Genomic DNA, 19167 nt, shown 5'->3' on the forward strand with positions numbered 1-19167 from the left:
TTGTTAAATCAAGCCAAACTATCATATTTTTATGAATGGCGGGCCAGAAGAGAATGCAACAGGAATACATGCGCGTGAAATACACAGGAAGGGGAATGCACAGGGAACGCATGGGCGAGACGAAAGGTACGAGGGGACGCTTAGGTAACACAAGATGTAAAGGGGGAGCGCGCAGAAGGAATCCATGGTTTATCATTAGAGCAAACGCATGGGGACACTCACAACAAATGGACGGTGATCGATGAACGTACAAGGAATCGCACCAAAAACCCAATTGAATTGAGAACACAAGGGGTTCTATAGAGCGTAACGCTAAAGGGAAAGACATAGTGGAATGATTGGGGAAACTCTCAAGGAAGTAGAGAATGCACGGTGTAACGTACGAGCAGAAATTAATGGCAAAACCCACATCAAATACAGGGGAACGCACGGGGGAGGGGCGCATGGTGCGGAGAGCACATGAAATGCAAGGGTATGCACGTGACATGTCCTATTGACTGCACGGGGGGAGGGAGGAAGCGCATGGTGCGGCAAGTACGTGAAATGCAAGGGCATGCATAGGAAATGCACGCAGAATGCATTGGAGAACGCAAGAGGAAATGCCCGATTCGTCCTATCCAGTGCTATACTAATGTCTTAATTTACAATCTAACTTGCGAGCAGGCTTACGTGTTTGGGATATCGCCAGCCGGTGGCAAGCGTACAATGTCATTCAACGCTTAACTTAACAACCAAGCGCAATAAATACGAGGCATTTCTTCAAATGTCTATGTTTAATGCCGTTAGCACTATTAGCTCTCTTATATAAGTAAAAGTTTATGCACGTACAGTACTTACTTAATCTAATTCAGCTATTTCGTAGCTATAAAAAAACAAGTACAAATAGTTCAAACAAGTATTTTGACCAAATTTCCTATTAACTTGATTGAGATGATTACAGAGGAATAACATCGAAATAAAATAAAAAACTGACCTTCCTGAATTTAATTAGCACGAAACTGAAATCCAGTTTTACACTACCTAACGGTTTCCACTAAGTATAAAAGTCACTTTATACTTTTACAAATAGATGACTCTATTATATCAATATCTAGCCGTTCTAACTTTAAAACTTAGGTTTGGTCGTGCATTTCATTAATCATGAACACAGAATCTTGTGTTAAAATCTTTTCTTAACACCTACGTTATTTTAAACGTAGAATGAAGGCTGACAAATCTCGACGAAAGTTCCTCGTCTCGCAGGATGGGGCGATATTAGAAACCCACCAAAATTCTTCTATCTATTAACTTTCATAGCCTTAATTATGAAATCATAAATAACATCAACGGAATTGATTAAGCTTTACAAAGCGTAAATTTGCATAAAAATATCAAAAATGGAAAATTAAAAAAAGATATCTTTCAAAGAACTATATGTGAAATTGTAGGTCTGTACAATATTATATAAACAAATTAGGCTGTAAGAATAGATAAAAAACTGCCCCACAAAGACAGTCATCGAGATGATTTCATTTGTCTCGCTAACTACAAAAAAAAAACATAAAATAAACTTAAATGAAGCTTTACAACTGGCAGCTAAAAATGATATGACAAAATTAGAAAATGGTTCTATTACATTGTATTTTCAGAGCCTCGGTGTCAAACGACCGTGGAATTATTGCTGAGGACTGGAATAAAGAGGACTTTCTAGAGGTCTTAGGTCAGTGTCTTGTCGAGAAAGCCTGGAAACGTCTCTCAGTCACTTTTCATTGCTGAAATAGTTTGATTAAAATTTAGCTCTTATGTGCTCCCAGGAGGCCAGGAAACTCGCATTTAGAGAGATTGAGCATCACGTTTGCGTTTTTCTTCCTCGCAAGCGATAAAGGTTTTCCGTTTTTATGTGAACGTGAGATTTTTCAGGGATTTATTAAATACCTTGAGAAAGTTGAGCAACATCGATCAACTCTACACCCTGCAACGTGGCCCTTAATCTCTCTCACGACTCAAATGATAGACTGCTGATACTAGCATTGCGGCCTAACTGATCCAGTATTACTAAATTAGACGATGGCGTCATTCAAAGCCACTTCGTTTTTCAAACATGTTCCTAAAACGACTTTTTGATTCAATCATATTGAAAATTTCTAAAATTATGAATGGATAAAACGTACGCAAATATTCAATTATTATACTGGAATGTCATTAGGGACTTCCTTGTCGTCGTTGTCGTCGGTTCTGCTTATTCGTAAATCTTCGGATGATCGGGGAACATCGTAATTTCCCGAGTCTTGTGATACCGCTCGTGGGATGTCGTAATCACTGGTAGCGGGACTTCTGGGAATGTCGTAATTTCCGGTGTCTGAAATGTTGTAAAAATTATGTTGTCATAATTAGCATCCCTAGTGAGTTCACTGACTTAGCATGAAGCAGAATTAGTTAGACTTTTTAGTTGCTGCGAAGGTTGACCAAAAATAGACGAAGCGCCCCACCCACCACTCCCCCCACCCTACTGCTCTTAACTCTCATCACAGTACCCTTTCCAGTTTTTGCTCATCAGAGGTCACAACCCAATACTTAATGCTAATGAGAAAGCAGGGAGAATAATGTACTATTTTGCATGATTTCAATAAGCTAAAAACATGGTTACAAAGACCACAGGTCTCCCAATAGAACAATACTAAAAAAAATAAAACAGGTACCTAGTGTCGCTCAGATTGCTTTATAAGTTTGCACAAATCCTGTCGCCAGATATCTTATCTTTTCTTTCTTTGTCGTACAAGTCTTATCCTATATAACGATTTCGTTTAACAATTCTATTAAACAACAGTAACCTAAACTATGCCCGTTACGTATGAACTCGGCCTTACGAGTACCTCGCTAATTTAACAACCTTGTTAGCAACGGGTAAAACTTTTGCCCCTACTTACACAGTTCTTATTCCTAAGCTACCCTGTAAGCTCTTTGATCTACCCTATGCGGCTAGATCAAAAAGGCCCATGATTGGTGCTTGTTGCTCCACTGTACTCTTGGCTGGTTTTGAAATAACAGTGAACTGGTTTGACAACACTCGAAGCTCTGTCACAGTTAGGCATTGCACAAAACACTCTGACTATCCATTACCTGGTTCTACTCCCTCTTTATCGTGAGGTTCTTCAGGCCCTTCCTCAGCAGGGGGGACATCATAATTGTGGTACGGATTTTTTAACCGCATGCTTATTGCAGTGAAATCCAGACGCTTCTCAGGTTCTTTTTGCCAGCAATCTTTCATTATGGCATACACGAAGTCTGGGCAGTTGTCAGGCTTCCCTAAATGAATGCCCTGTTTAAAAGAAAGAGAAATCTGTCAGTTCTTGTCTGTGAGCTGTGTACGATAGAAATACTTGAAGTCTTCTGAGTTGTTTCAATTGCCATACATTCTTCGTCATATATGGAAACTGTATAACAAAATAACTGAACGACTCACAGACAGACAGACAGACAGACAGACAGACAGACAGACAGACAGACAGACAGACTGACTGACTGAATGGTCGGCCGGTTGATTGATTAACTGATTTATCACTTTTTCATTAACCAATTACATTTCAGAAATTTCTTAGCCACAAGATAAATCCTTGCGACAATAAAAGGCAAACTGATTGGGCCAGTGGCATAAACATTTAAGGTGGACTAAACTGTTTACGTCAAGCATTCAGCCTTGTTCATTATCATTATACCAGTAACTTCAAGTGTGAACAGTACCTTTTGAATAAATTCCATCACTTCTTTGTTAGTGTAACCGTAATACGGCTGGAGACCAAACGTGAAAGTCTCCCAAAGTACCACGCCATAAGCGTACACGTCTGACTTGAGAGTAAACTTGCCGTACAGGAACGCTTCAGGGGCCAGCCAGCGAATGGGAAGCAAGGTTTCTTTACTCATCTGAGAAACGTGGATTTAAATGTTAAGATTCACTAACAGGGCTAACGTTTACCGGCGCTTGACACTAATATATACTTTCCCGCCCTATTCATCGATTGCATGTTTTCCCGCGCTTGGTACCGGCTTCATGATTTCCCGCGTTTTTCTTGAGTGTTTTTCTGCGCTTGGCACCAGTTGCATGATTTGCTTCGAGCTCTAATTGGTCCTTTGCGGTACTTGCAAATGCTCTGACTAAGCCAAGTAACTATTTAAAGTGGTAAAATGCGAACTAGTTTTCGATATTTTTATAAGAGTACCTTGTAATAATCCGTAGCGTAGATATCACGTGACATTCCAAAATCCCCGATTTTCACCATCAGGTCATCTCCCACCAGGCAGTTTCTCGCCGCCAGATCTCTGTGCACAAACTTCATCTCCGCCAGATACTGCATGCCAGCGGCGATCTGGGTCGACATAAATACTAGGTCTTCTTGTGTGAGGTAAACTAGCGGAAAAGAAAAAAACACGTCTCATATCACGCGTCACACGTTGCGGTTACTCAGATGTCGTAGAAACGAAAAGTAACGCTTCACACTTGTTTGTTGAGCGGTTCTCTCTTGAAGTGCTACCTTTATAGAACGAAAGCTCTATTTTCCTATCATTTATGTTGCTAAATAACCTAAACCTGGAAACAGGTGTGTAAAATCGCGCCCATTTGTTAATTTGAGAGAGCGTTCCAACAACATAAACGGAGCAGAGAAGCACGAAGCTTTTGATTAGGCTCGCGTGCGCGATTCTCAAGAAGTCGACTTGGAATTCTGATGGCGGACCCAAATTTTCCGAATTTAATCAGAATCATTTATTAAATAAAATACGTTTAACAGTGTTAATACCTTTCGCCTTTTCGTTGGAGTCAAGTGAGGTCTCGGCAGGCAAGGCATTTCTCAAATATTGATTCAAATCCCCGCCACTCATGAACTCGAACAACATTCCATAAGGTTCCTCCTCAGTTGATACCGCCAGAAGCTGAACGATGTTTGGATGTGTTAAAATTGACATCAGAGTTACTTCTTTGAAAAACTCGTCTTTCTGTTCTTTGGACGGCTCGTCCTTCAGCGCTTTCACTGCGACGGGAATCACCTTTTTAGGCTGTTTATCAATAAGACCAGCTGCACGACCTGAAAGAAAAAAAATAATGATATTTACCGTCAAGCCAGTCAATAAGAAGGAAGATGAAAGAGGTAAGCTTTGTGCCCCCAATTGCCCGCGCGCATCTCCAGTTTCAACAGTACAAAGCTTCTAGGAGAATTTCTTTTACTTCCTGGATGTGATGCCAGTCCATCGCAGGTTACCTCGCACCAGCATGTTATCAAGTTGTGCTACCAGTTCACTGCTGATACACATTTATACATCTGGGTGTAGAAAGACACTGCGAGAGTAAAGGTCGGGACACACTAGGCGACAAGACGCAGCGACAGGTATCTGCGACAAGTTGCTCCGTGTGTACTGCTTCAAAACAAGTTGCTGCGACAAGGCGCTTTACACGCGGCGAATTTAATTTGGAATAGGGGGAAATGTGAACTAGTTTTCTAATTCAATATGGCAAAAATACATGACGCTCTGTCACTGGTTAATTTATATTTTGTCGCAGCGACTTGTCGCGCACACGGTGAGGGAACGCTGCTTTCACTCTTTTGTCACTGCGATTAGTCGCACGAATTCAAACCAGTTTGAATTCGTGCCACTGATCGCAGCGACAAAATTCTGTCGAAGCGACAAAGATTGTCGCAGAATTGCACCATGTTACACGAGGCAACATGTCGCAGCAACTTGTCGCCGCGACATGCTGCAGCGACTTGTTGCCGAGCACAAGTGTCGAGCACACGAACGCAACACAGTGATCCCGCCAGGTATAGAACCCAGACCGCTAGAACCCGAGTATAACGCGCTAGCCTCAAGGCCACCGCGTCTCCCATCCATCGGTTATGAAATTTATAATGTCGTCTACATTTCCTGTATATGGATGAATCCCTGGTGTGCAACCATTCAAACGAAAGCTTTTGAGTTGTACTTTCATGTGGTGCATTTCTTTCTTTCTCACTGTGAAAAAAGAAATCCGTAAATATATCGCTCTTGTAAGTGAAAGGGTCGACGTTTACTGCTAAAGGAGTTCAACAGTACCTTGAAACACTTTGCCAAAGAATCCTTCTCCCAAATCCTTCACGTACTGTACATGGTCCAAATTGTACTGCCTCAGCTTGTTAGGGTCATAAAGTCCCAACAGACGCGAGTCCAGGCTCTTAAGGGACTCCGCTCGTAACCTGTCTCTCATGGTAATGGAGCCTTTGTGAGACAGCGCGTGAGCATTGTCAACAGCGTCTCTTTTCTTTTGTTGTCTTCGCCGAAGGACAAACACAATAACACACACCACAATGATGAAAAGGCAAACGAAAACTATTGGGAGAATAATTTTCAGCTTGTTGTCGTCTAATGGCGGAGTTGGACTGCTAGTTTTAACCATCGCCTCTGTATAATCTGTAAAGAGAAGGAGCGATAACGTTTTTTTTAATCCTTTCTTGTGCATCTTGGACCTGTTCATTACGTAATCAAAATACTCTTTTTTTTTGGCTTTGTTTTTTTTTCGTTAATGGAAAAAAAATATTTTTTTATAGGTCCCAATTTTTACCCCGTTGGTGTAATCACGTTCAACAGAGAATCTTGCGCATTAATAACTGACTTGATTTGGTTTTATTTCATTAAAAATCTAAAATAGCTAAAATATAAGATTTTCTCCTTCGTAGTCGTCGTCACAGAACGCCTCTCCCCACTAACACCCGTCAGTGGAGAGAAGCGTTGCGTGAAATCTGAATAAGAATAACGCCTACAAAGAAAACAGTGGTTTTCCTAGGCGGGGGGTTTTTTTTTCGGTGGTTGGTAAGATTCCCACAGCTGGTATATTTTTCAAAGAATCTTTAAAGCTTTTTTATCAGAGAATAAATACAGAAGATATGATCAGGGGTCCCAGAGGTTTTCTCTCTTCTTTCTTCTACTGATTAAGAAATAGAAAAGTAAACATTTGAAACCATGAAACCAGGGTAAACGCTTAACAGTACGTGTAAAAAAATTTCGCGGGAATAAAAAAATGTAATCGTTAACCCCACCCTTTGCATTTTGTGGTCACAGATCAATCATTTGCCTTTGTATTCACCATAGCAACTGCCAAATAAAGATGTTTTGCCAACATGTCCAATAACTGATGAGCATCCGAAAGTGTAAAAACAAAACAAAAAACTTTATATAGTAAACACAATCACTGGTGTCCGAGTAGTTTACATTGCGGCCCTTGAATAAATGAACAAACAAATATTGTAAATAAACAGAAACTTTTTAAAACTCCCGAATCGTGGGGGGCAGAACATTTAGCTATGTACAAAGCCGACGTAGAGGAATCCAGCTAGTACAGTTACATGCATCAGAGCAGTTTTTACTTGAATGTCGAAAGTAAATTGCGTTTGCTTTGGTTTTGCATTGCTACGCTTAGTGATTGGCTCAAAAATCTCGCGCTTCTTTTTTCAGCAAATCAGAAGTAAAACCAAAACCAATCATGACGCGCTCACGCACGTTTTCCCGCGCTTCGTGTCAGCTACATGTACTTGCTTCGAGTTTTGATTGGCTCACTGGATTGTCTGTGTCCTTTGTGATTGGCCAGAGTAATTAATTTGGTTTTGGTTTTACGACACTCAATTGAAAACTGCTCTACAATATATACCGAGCCTACGATTAACGCTACATTGTAATTCAGAACTGTTTACTTACTGAAGAATCCCGTCTTTATACAAGTCTTGTCATCTATGCCCCTATAATGTTGGGCAGTCTTGTGCCTAGAGCAGTTCGGAAGTCCCGTATGTATAAAGTCGATATTATTCATCTTCACATAAACCGTCACTGCACCAATGACCTGATTGAGAGATGCACTGCAGTCCTTGAAAATAGCCTCGCAATCGCCTTTACAATAATCTATAATCGAGCCATCTGAATAACACGGCGGTACCGTGTAATGGCATAACATGTTTATCAAGATGTATCTGCATTTCTGGTCTTTAGAAACAAGCTGGTTGATTAGACCTATTCCACGCGCAAGGAACTGCTCAGTCCCTTGTAAACCAAATTTGTTGTCAAAGAATCGCGATGTATTGCTGTAGGTTGTAAGTGTCGAGTTAAACGAAACATGGCAGACTTGTCCTCTGTAAGGCATACAGGTTCCGCCCCTGAAAAAAATAAAAACGATCAAAGGTCTTAAAAACCACAGCACTTCCAATCTATTTTTTACTTATACTATTTATTCGTTAGCGCCCTCGCTGTTGCCCCCCCACTACTGTGACACAATACATTCAAACAAGTAGGCCAGAGTTCAGGAAAATGGAGATGGAGCAAGTGTAGATAAAAATGCAAACTTTCCTGAATATTTGCGACTTGATCCTTAGTTTAGGGACATTGATTACAACGCGGCCCCCGTGGCGCAATGGACTAGCGTGTTGGACTTCTAATTCAAAGGTTGTGGGTTCGAATCCCACCGGGGGTGGAATTTTATTTTTATTTTTTTTGCTTTTTTTTTATCGCAAAAAAAATTCATACGGGTCACTAAATCCTAGACTTCAAAGCAATCGGTAAAATAAATTTTTCACACTCTTTCGGGATTCTGTTCGGGACGCCGCTTAAGACGTCACGCGCGCGCTGTCGTTTTTGTTTCTGACAAGCGTTTTTTACTGAGACTATAAATACAGCGAGAGTGACTACTGTTGTGGTATCGGCGTTTCCAACACTAACGTCTCAGAAAGAAATCCAGCTTTAGCTCCGAATTTTAGCTGCCATGCATTTTAATCTTTTTTAAAGTCTTCAGTCGTAAAAAAGTTAAAAACGTTTAAGCTCTGATAACAAGATATTCGGTAATAAAAAAAAAACTTCCACCCCCGGTGGGACTCGAACCCACAACCTTTGAATTAGAAGTCCAACACGCTAGTCCATTGCGCCACGGGGGCTTCACATATCTGGAGACAGGCAAAATTTCCATATTATTTTACCCTGTTTACTTCTAAAAACTTAAATAATCTTCAATCTTGTGTTCTTTCTCGACGGATGTTGGTTATGGAACATAAACATCATAGTGAATTTAAAAGTACCTGTTAACATGTGGGTTTATTAAATAGCGAAAATAAATGTTGAAACTGTTATCTTTTATTGTGCAGCGAAAAGTTTGTAAGTAAAAATCTATGAGCTAAGCCTAAGTTCACAAAATTTGTGCAAGAACTGTAACAATTATTTATATCAATATTTTCGAAAATAATACGACTTTTTTAATTTTCACAAACATGTTTCGACGGTACATCCGGTACTAAACATGTTTGTGAAAATTAAAAAAGTCGTATTATTTTTGAAAATTTCTACAATTTTGCTGCTGTCTCGACCATTATATCAATATGCTTTTTTCTTAGCCAATCTGAAGAAAGACCAAAACCAATGGTGTTTCGTGTGTCTTCCCGCGCTTGCCATTAGTTGCATGTTTGCTTCGAATTTTGATTGGTTTATTGGATGTTTTTGTTGTGATTGGCCAGATGACAAAGAGACCAGGATTATGGCTTTACAATACAGAAAAAAGCTTCCCAAGAAATAAACTGACGGTTCGCAGTGTTTCGATCTTCTCCAACAGTGTCACAAACGATCCTTCCAACATTGCATGACACAAGCCTAAAGATAGCCTCTTACGCAGACGTCTGCGTAGGAGGCCAGCCTAAAGAAGGTCAGGTCAGAAGACTACGACATATGCAATCGACCTAAACGCAAACACTCTTTTTTTTTTATAAGAATACAGTTTTTCCGACCTAGGCTGAATATTCTTATTTTTCTGCCTATTTTAGGCTGAAAAATTCTTATAAACATTCTTAGAAAATACCGTTTGACATTTCCGTTTTAGCAGGTATTGGGTAATCAATTACAAGTGGTTGGTGTCCAGATCTGTATCCATTGCTTTTCGTTACAGCCTGGCCGTTTTGGCTTTAAACAAAGCATTCCTCGCAGAGATAAAGTGACGGAAATGAAAATACCCGATTTTGTTTCAACTAAAAAACTGACTTCTTTTCAAAATCTCAGCCTCGGGTTTATTCTTAAAATATTCTTAAAAATTCTCAAATTTCAGCCTCGATATTCTTATAAACTAGATTCTTATACTAGGGGTAGCTGACACTAAAAGTGCCCCCGCTCTTTTGATCTTATCTGAAATGAATAGAATGGAAATTTTTTTTTATTTTTGAGGGCTGTATTGGAAATTAGCTTAATGAGTGCATAGTTAGTAACTATTTCATAGTGTTACAGGGTTAGTGGTTATCGCATTGGTACTAGGCGAGGTTGTGGGATAGAAGTTGAAGATTAGCTTTTTTATTATTAAATATTTATTTCTCTTTCCATTTTAATACTAAACTGTAACAATTTAATGTGACATTAGTTTTTGAGCTTTTGCAAGGTAAGCTTTTTGATTGGATTTTGTTGCCATCACATACAAAGCTTCTACTGTAGAGCAAGTTGTTATGATTTGGATTGAAAGATTGCAAAATCTCAAAAACTTACGTAAAAGTCTAAATACGAAAGTCGGAATTAACTTACAACGAATTCTAAAATTCGCTAATTTGATTTGTTCGATGGTTTCCGCTCCCGAAAGTGCTAAAAACGTGTCGGCGTTTTGTCGTATTCGATTACAGTAAAAAATTACAGAGCATTTTTGAAGAAGATCTAAAAAACATGCATTGATCGTACAGAAAAGCCTCGTGACGCAAAATGTTTTATAAATAAAACAATCGCCGACACGTTTTTGTTTTTACACATTTTTGCTGACCGACATGTTGAAGTAATTCCTCTTAAAAATTGAAGTCAATCTAACAAATCCCTTGGAGTTTAAGCTTTCACGTGAACAAATATAACTCGAGAAAATAGCGTTTAGAAAAATCTATTAGCCTGCGAATACAGCCGCTTCTCATTCACGTCTCTCAACGAAGAATGAGAGACGGCTGTATTCGCAGCTAAAAATCTATCTGCTTGGTTTGTTTTTGTCCGGTCACCTCCTGGGGAAAATGTTCACGTGGAGCGCTCTTCGTTGGTGGACGCGAATGAGAGGGGGCTGTATTCGCAGCTAAAAATCTATCTTCTTGGCTTGTTTTTGTCCGGTCACCTCCTGGGGAAAATGTTCACGTGGAGCGCTCTTCGTTGGTGGACGCGAATGAGAAGGGGCTGTATTCGCAGCTAAAAATCTATCTGCTTGGTTTGTTTTTGTCCGGTCACCTCCTGGGGAAAATGTTCACGTGGAGCGCTCTTCGTTGGTGGACGCGAATGAGAGGGGGCTGTATTCGCAGCTAATAATCTATCTGCTTGGTTTGTTTTTGTCCGGTCACCTCCTGGGGAAAATGTTCACGTGGAGCGCTCTCCGTTGCTGGACGCGAATGAGAGGGGGCTGTATTCGTACGCTACGAATTTCTACTAGAAGTGCAGCGACCGAATACAAAGCCCTGACTAAAAGATGAAACGTTCTCAGCAAGCATCGCTTTAGATGTTTATTCCCGACCGACAAAAGCTTGAAAATTATATGCAAGTCTGCCAATGTCACGTAGGCTCTTCCGGTTGGCACATTTTAATTAGCTTTTATAACACCTAGCTTTATACGTCATCATTACCCGATACTATTTGCAGGCAAAACCTATTGTGACGTCATCATTACCCGATACTAGCTTGCGCGCTCACTTCAACCAAGTCGAGATTTTTTCTGGCTTCTGACTATATGCACTGTATTTTCCCCTGTATTTCCTCTGTATTTTCCTTATGTAACTACTTATACGTGGGGGACACTATAATGCCTCCTCGGGCTTTGGCCTCTGGGCCAAAGCCCTGCGAGGGCAAAAATAAAAAGAGTGTAATCCCCCTACAACTCTACCCTTAATTTTCCTCACTCACAAGTAGTAATTTACCTTTTCGTGTAGCATTTCTTGGTGTCATCAGGTCCGCACCATCCCAACAACAGCCAAAGGATCTACACACGGTAGCATTAGTATCTCCTGGTACTATACATCCTACCCTCTCATTAGAAGCGATTACTGAACAGTTTACCCGCAATGGCGGCAGTGCTCCTAAAAGAACAAAAACAGCACTTTAATACGACACTCCCAATATACATGACGCACCTGTTAAAACTATGGTGCTAGTGGCGCGCGCTAACCTGCGATTTTGGTTAGCGCTAACGCCGTACTCTACTTTTCAATTAATTTTAGCCGATTATCACGGGCCTTTCAGTAGCAATATATAAAGCAACATGGTGTAATCACAATAGGCATTAAGTTTTTGTTTTTTTTTTTTTTTTAAAAATAAAGAAACCCCCCCCCGGACACCCCCAACTTTGGACAGGAGTTGAAGTCCCGGCGAATAAGAATTACTGAAAATAACTCCCGCTACTGCGGACTTTCTCTATAACGGACACTAAATTATCGTCCCGAAGGTGTCCGTTACAGTGAGAGTTTACTGTAAACAGTTGTGAACGCGTTTAAATATTTTGTTTTGTTGTGAGGCTTTTCTTTGTCGGGGGAAAGAGATGCCGGTGGTAGCAACTAAGCGACAGCAAATCTTATTTTAAAATGACGTCCCCCTCAACTGGAGCTGTCGACTTCTGTATTTGTAAATTTACCTGGATACTAGACTGTTCACAGCCTCTGTATTTTTCGGCGCAAAAGAACGCGAGCAAAAACAGCGAGACCCCCCTGCCCCCTAGCCTGCTCGCCTCCCGTTTTGCGCTGGCGTCCAGCTCTTTCGCGATTTTTTTCCCGCGTCAACAATCGAAGAAAAATAAGACAAAATAGGGGGCTGCACCGTCTGCCGGGATACCGCAAAAGAAGTGGAAGAACGATTTTTTTTAACAATATAAAATTGAAAAGTATACCTTTGTTGACATTGTGTAACAGCTCGCGGAATCTGTGGTAAAAAGCACGATTCTTGAAAACCAGTTAATAACCGGAAAACATGCTGACAGTGTTAACAACGTTTGACGAAATAAAGGTAAATAAACTCAATTCGAGGAACGTGACATCGGCCTGAATACCACGCAATTAACGAATACTAGATATTCATTACGATATTTGTGGATAAACTAATCTTCTATTACAATTATAAATTCCTTCCGATTTCTTTTGCAAGCAAATTAAGTAATTTTTTTAAGTTTTGGTCGTATCATTTCTTAACAAAACAATACGTCTTCTGCTGCGCATAAATTAGGGAATTATTGTCCGGGTGTCTTGTAATTATGCATAACAAAAATTTGTTTGTGAAGAAACAATGGTTTTGATGAACGCAATCCACGTGTGACGAGTAAGGGAGTCGGCTTTTAGCGACAAAACAACAAATAACTTCCATTTAACTTGTTAGAATGACATTCTTCTGACAAATCCCATAACCTCGGTTTGTTGATTAAATAGCTGTGACATGATCCGAGATATTTAAAACCTTGAATTATTTTAACTGATATTGCACCGTGTTCATTTTATGTTATGCCAGTCAAAGCGAGAAATATCGAGAAACAGACTCGCGAACACAGAATGTTTACAAAACAGTCTACACGATCAGATGTAGAGAATTTCCCACTTTGTGTTAAAGATACCCATCAAGTATCATTGGACTTTAAATGTGTTGTAATATTCATTAATTCTAGTGGGCTGCAAGTTTCAATCGCGTGATTTGCCGACAATTACTAAATCGATCACGTCTCGGGCTCCTTGCGTTAGATTCTGTCTAAAAGATAGCTCACTCGAATTAAATTCTTCTAGAACCGAAGTCCCAAAAGGCAAAACCTTCTCTCTGAAGTTCTTGAGTCTAATTTTGAAAATACATCGCATGAAATCAATATCCAGTGAATCCGATCGCGGGTCACTGTTCATTTGCTGCCGCAGAAAGGTTCACGCTCTAAGAACTACCACTCCGCAAGGCACAATCAAACACTGATCGAAAAGTTTCTAGCTTAAATTATGTAAGTTAAAAGGCTCAGCACTTACCTTCAGTTAAAACACAACACATAAATAAGCCAAAAAGAAGTAAAGCAACTGTTAGATGCAAATCTTTTCCATTGTAGACAGGCAGAAATTTCTTGCGATGTCACGGTTTCGATAGCGCGGTTCTTTAGCAGCTAAATCTTGTATTTTTCGGGACAGGACTTTAAAACTCTTCTCCCAAGCCGTTGAATATCAAATTATTTCCATGATTGTCAAGTAAATAAGCATGTTTAAGCGGAAATCACGCACTAAATAGAGTCGACGCCAAATAAAACGGAAATGTTCGTTTTCAATTCACTCGCTGGTGGTAACAAACACGCATATTTACTCAACCGGAAATAATTTATGCAACATGGAAGACTGGGTATGAGTTCGCAATAGCTACTGTTCCCTGGTGTTTACAGTGCGCCGTGTGCGGCAAAGAAGATTTCTGATATCACCAGATGTAGAAAATAATACCTTTTAGCTGTTCCTTATTCGTGTGACATCAAATTTAAAGCGCCTATAAAGAGTTTGAAGTGCGTTACACTTTTGTGTGACAACATGGGAAATAGGAGACTTCCGCACGCACGCAAAGTGTGATCACGCAACGTCTTCAAAATTACAGATGCGAAGAAGACTGTAGCACTCCTTGTACACTTCTTTGTTACTTGCGCAGTTGTTTGTTTTGATTTTGTTCGTTTTGCATGTTTGTTTCCTTGTGCAATAGGAAACAGGCGAGAAAATAACCGCAGGCAGCCACCTTCCTCCAACCTTCCCCCTACCCCCTCCTCACCTCCCCTTGTAGGTCCCCGGCCCCGGGAAATGTGGGGCTACTTGCGCCACCTCACAGGGACACTTGGTTCATCCTCGTTGCGTGACATTTGATCGACTGCCGGATGTGCCTGGGCCTATAACTCTGGAGGTCGTGGGTTCAAATCCGATTATATTTCCCTCTTAGGTGCTTACACCCAATAGAATAGCCGGCGATGTATTACTCACTCTCTATTTTAAAATAAATAAATACATGTACGTGATGAACTTCATTTCGTGAAAAGGTGAACCCGTTTTACCTTGGAGTGGCGTGGGGTTTGTTCAGATATGAACTCTTCAGTACACAAGCCAAGGTTTGCCATTCTTAATCCAATTATGTTCATTTAAAAAATTTGTTTCCTTTTTTTTTTTTTTGGGGGGGGCCCCCTTTTTTTTCTCTTTGTGGGGGGGGCCTTAAAATCCAGAGGGCGCCACAACAAAAAAAATAATTTATTTTTTTTTTTATATAACAAAGATTTATTTATGCAGTTTGACTTTCCATCACCACGCGGCAGGAGGCTGCACGCGTAGACGATGAGAAACGACTATCGTTGAAAAACCGATATTTTTTATGAAAACGCTAGATCAATGACACCATAACCTACTTGCAAAAACTGGATTCTGATTTGTTATAGGATTCTCAACTGCCTTTGGCCGCTCAAAAGATGAAGAGAAATCTGCAAAAACAATACAAGAATTTAACGGATTTAATGAGTGGCTATTTAGTAAATTGTGCTTTGCATATCATCCCTCTTTGGGACACAATGAGGGATTCTAAGGAATGTGTTCGAAATTTTTGTTTTCATAGAGAACGCATTGTCTTGTCCAAAATTTTTTGTTGTTGTTATAAATGAGGCCTCTAGAAGATTTCTATTTTCTTTCTTGTTTTGTTTCTGTTGTTTCTCTTTTTTTTTTTTTTTTTTTTTTTTTTTTTTTTTTTTTTTTTTTTTTTTTTTTTTTTTTTTTTTTTTTTTCTTTCACAAGATTTGGCGTTTATTGTATCAGGCAATTTGTTTTATATCGAGAGGATAGTTATATTAACATTTTTAACAACATTTTTTATGACAATAACCACGACATTTTTTATGACATTAATAAGTTTGTTCAACCAGAGTTCGTCGGGCTATACGAGGTTTAGTTGCACCTTTAGTTCATTATTTTGTGGTTACACTTAATAAACTATGCCCGTTTACACTCAATAAGATGGTGAAGACTTCTGTACTTACTTAATCCAAGTTTTATACATGGCTTATGTGCCTCTAAGTCTTCAAGCTCAGAAGTCTTGTTCAGCCCAAAACAGTCACGAAATGATAATCTGAACTCGTTGCCACCAGGAATAAGATTCATAGCAGTTTCCAGTTGGTCAATAAAATGCCCGCACTTCGAAAACAACTCGTTGCACTCGTTCATACAGAATCGTGTCACACTATTGTTTGCATAACATGGTGGCACGGCGTAATGACAAAGCATGGCGGTCAACGCAGTTTTACACTCGGAGTGCGTGACAGTTTCATTGATTGCCGTGACAGAAGCTTCAAGATCGCTCTCAATTGAGTTCTTCTCCGCTTTGTGAAATCTTGGTAACAAGCTTAATGCAGGCAGAGTGGTTGAGAAGGCTTCCTGGCAAACCTGGCCCTCATAAAGGAAACAGCTGTTGTTGTATGTTGTTGAGCTGCTGCTGCTGCTGCTACTACTACTACTGCTGTTGCTGCTGCTGCATTAAAAGTAAATAACGACCTGTTAGACAACAAGATTTATAGACTATGAGTATTCTATCTTTATTCTAGGTAGGTCGAGTGGCGAAGAACGCAAGAAAATTACTTGGCACGAGCTCGTCTACCTTGTAAACGCTATACTCTACATGTTTTTAAACTGTTTGGAAACAAGGTGCAAGACATGTTGCATTAGCCAATCAACACTTGTACCTTTTATTGAAGCACTGCAGTGTTGAATTAGCCTCACTTCCATTCCAACAGCAGCCCAGTCCTGCGCAGACAGTTTCGTTTACCAGTCCACAGGAATGTTTAACTTGTTCGGAGATCTGGGAACAATTTTCTTCTGCATAAAATAAACAACAACATTGTGATTGAGCATTGCAGTATGAACAGGGTGGGAACTCCCTGTTTTGGGGACAAGGTGTTTTTTATTCTTGGACAGTATTTAAGGAGGTTGGGTGTTACATTTTTTGGTATCATGATAACCAGTATCCCCTTATTGATACAGGGTAGATCTCTCAGGGTCTCAAGGGGGTTTAGGGCTCCAGGGCTCCGGGCTAAAAAATGCAGGGCTCCAGGGTTCCAAGACGAAAATGTCAGGGCTCCAGGGCTCCATATCATCTGCTTTCGGGCTCTGGGCTCCACTATGGTCTACAATCTTAAGATATAAAATTTATTTTGCAACCCTAAATCAAGTCCGCGAATTAAAACGTCCGCAATTCCGACGAGTTTTTTAAACCCAAAAAGCCGGTTATTATGATAATCGGGTATGCTTGTAATAAGTACTATCCTCTCTTCAGATTCTGTTTCTCTGTGGCAGTTAACACGCACAAACAAACAAAATGCAGTCATAAAACAAGAAAAAATGCAATCTGGGATCGCGAATGATCAAATTTCAAAACGCTCCGGGGTCCACAGCCAAAAAAGGATCAGGGCTCCAGTCAGTAAAATGATTGGGCTCCGGGCTTCAAAGCAGAAATTTCAGGGCTCCGGGGCTCCAGGGACCCCCCCCCCCCCCTCCTTTGAGACCCTGATCTCTTGGTGCAATAGCCCTGCCAAAATTCCGAAATATACCTTCTCCTTTCCTCCACATGGGGCCGGAACCCTTCATGTGAGGTCTTGCATGTATCGACATCTGATAAATAATCAGTACCTTACATCGAAAAAATCACAGAGAATCGTTTTTCTTTAGGCAAAGTTAGTACGTGCTTTAACAACTTTCGTAAGTTCGTCAAATCATCGTTTAAAACCGCCTTGACGATTTCCTTTTTCGTTTTCAGTTACACGAGACACGTTTGCACAACCTCATGCCAATAATTTCAGTTACTCCTAGTTCACAAAAGAAAACACAAAACATTTTAGTTTTTTGGCCCAGGTGACTTTCACGATTTTCCATTTTTTGCGGTGAATCCTATTTCTTGAGTGCCAAACTGTGATCAAAAATGTATTTACGCGCTATCCTCTTGAACAACAGATCAATCATCACTTGCAATTAACTTGACACTAAGCATACTGCCTTTTGAACGCGAAACGTAACAAAACATCTTGATTTAACCCCGGAAAGATCGACACCCGATCGCTAATATTGCTCAAATGCTAAGAAAAAAAAAAGATACAAAGAAGTTAAAGATATTCGAGTTATAAAGATAAAGCTTGTAGAACAGAAAATTATTTTTAAACAGGCGCCAATAAATAAATATTTGTGATATCCTATACAAATTGTTGTACATAATGTTTATCTTGCAGTTCGGATTCTTCGCGCAGTCTGATTGGCTAAAACGCATTGCTTTATTAGAATTAAACTTAGAACTGAAAACACGTTTTATTGTTATTTAAGTCTATAGCATAAAGCATATAAATCGCCAAAGCCATGTGTTTTACCTCTGGTGTTTTACCGTCATCAAACATTCCGGTTATTCGAAAATACTTGAGAAGGCAGAAACACTCCCTGTGGTTCTATTTTCTGAATTTATCTCATGTTCTCAAGTTCCGGTCTTGTTATGGAACAGTAAAATACATGGCTTTAACTTCTTTATTTGTTAAAACAAATCGTAACCCAATGAAATTCAGTTGAACAGTAACACACAGCACTCGTGAATTCTATTCAATTAGAATCCTGTAGGGTATTCGTTGTGCTCAAATGGGGAATATGAACGGCGTTGACGAGAAATTAAAGCGCGGATGATTTAAGTGTTTCCACAAAATCCAAAGCCGGGATGTTTTTTCCTGCTACGTATCCCTGTATATTAAGTAGTGGTTAATTATTCTACAGTTACAAAACTATATTATTTATTACTCGCGTAGTAATCTAAAAGAACATACCTTGAGGATCACTGTTTGCGAGCAGAAACCGCGTGAAGAGCGCAACAGTAAACAACAACGCAAGTCGAAGCATGGCGTCGAACGCTTTTGATCAGCACATTGCCTCAACAAACGCAATCCGTCGCTTCTAGAGCACTTAGAAATCTTAAAAGTGAGAATCAAGCAGTTCCTTGACTTCCTAGAATGAATTTCCTGACGGGGTCAATGTCAGTTTATATCGTGTTGACCGCGTAAACGTAAATTACACGAGGTATTCTGGGCGCAGCGGGAAACAAGTCACATTTCTTCGTGTAATCTTGTTAAATATAAACCATAGAAGTTTCTCATTTCATTGAACTGATTGAAGTAAATTGTTTTGGACTGAAATAGGCACATAAAAATCAGCC

General features: G+C 39.9%; 2 non-coding genes and 1 pseudogene across 3 annotated transcripts; 1 reads left to right on the top strand and 2 right to left on the bottom strand.

Moving 5' to 3' along the window:
- Positions 1 to 754: 754 nt before the first annotated feature.
- Positions 755 to 19000, bottom strand: LOC144665144 (muscle, skeletal receptor tyrosine-protein kinase-like; annotated as a pseudogene). The gene is made up of 12 exons (XR_013572893.1): positions 18782 to 19000; positions 16670 to 16802; positions 15971 to 16458; positions 15350 to 15421; positions 11889 to 12047; positions 7696 to 8147; positions 6061 to 6414; positions 4773 to 5057; positions 4197 to 4384; positions 3721 to 3900; positions 3100 to 3298; positions 755 to 2338 (listed from the first exon to the last, which is right to left on the bottom strand). The product of XR_013572893.1 is annotated as a muscle, skeletal receptor tyrosine-protein kinase-like (transcript).
- Trnar-ucu (transfer RNA arginine (anticodon UCU)) lies at positions 8388 to 8461 on the top strand. The gene has a single exon. It is a non-coding gene; the product is annotated as a tRNA-Arg (tRNA).
- Trnar-ucu (transfer RNA arginine (anticodon UCU)) lies at positions 8845 to 8918 on the bottom strand. The gene has a single exon. It is a non-coding gene; the product is annotated as a tRNA-Arg (tRNA).
- Positions 19001 to 19167: the final 167 nt, after the last annotated feature.

This window comes from Oculina patagonica, chromosome 9 (assembly GCF_052425735.1).
Source record: "Oculina patagonica isolate OP01 chromosome 9, crgOcupat, whole genome shotgun sequence".
Classification (NCBI taxonomy): Eukaryota; Metazoa; Cnidaria; class Anthozoa; order Scleractinia; family Oculinidae; genus Oculina; species Oculina patagonica.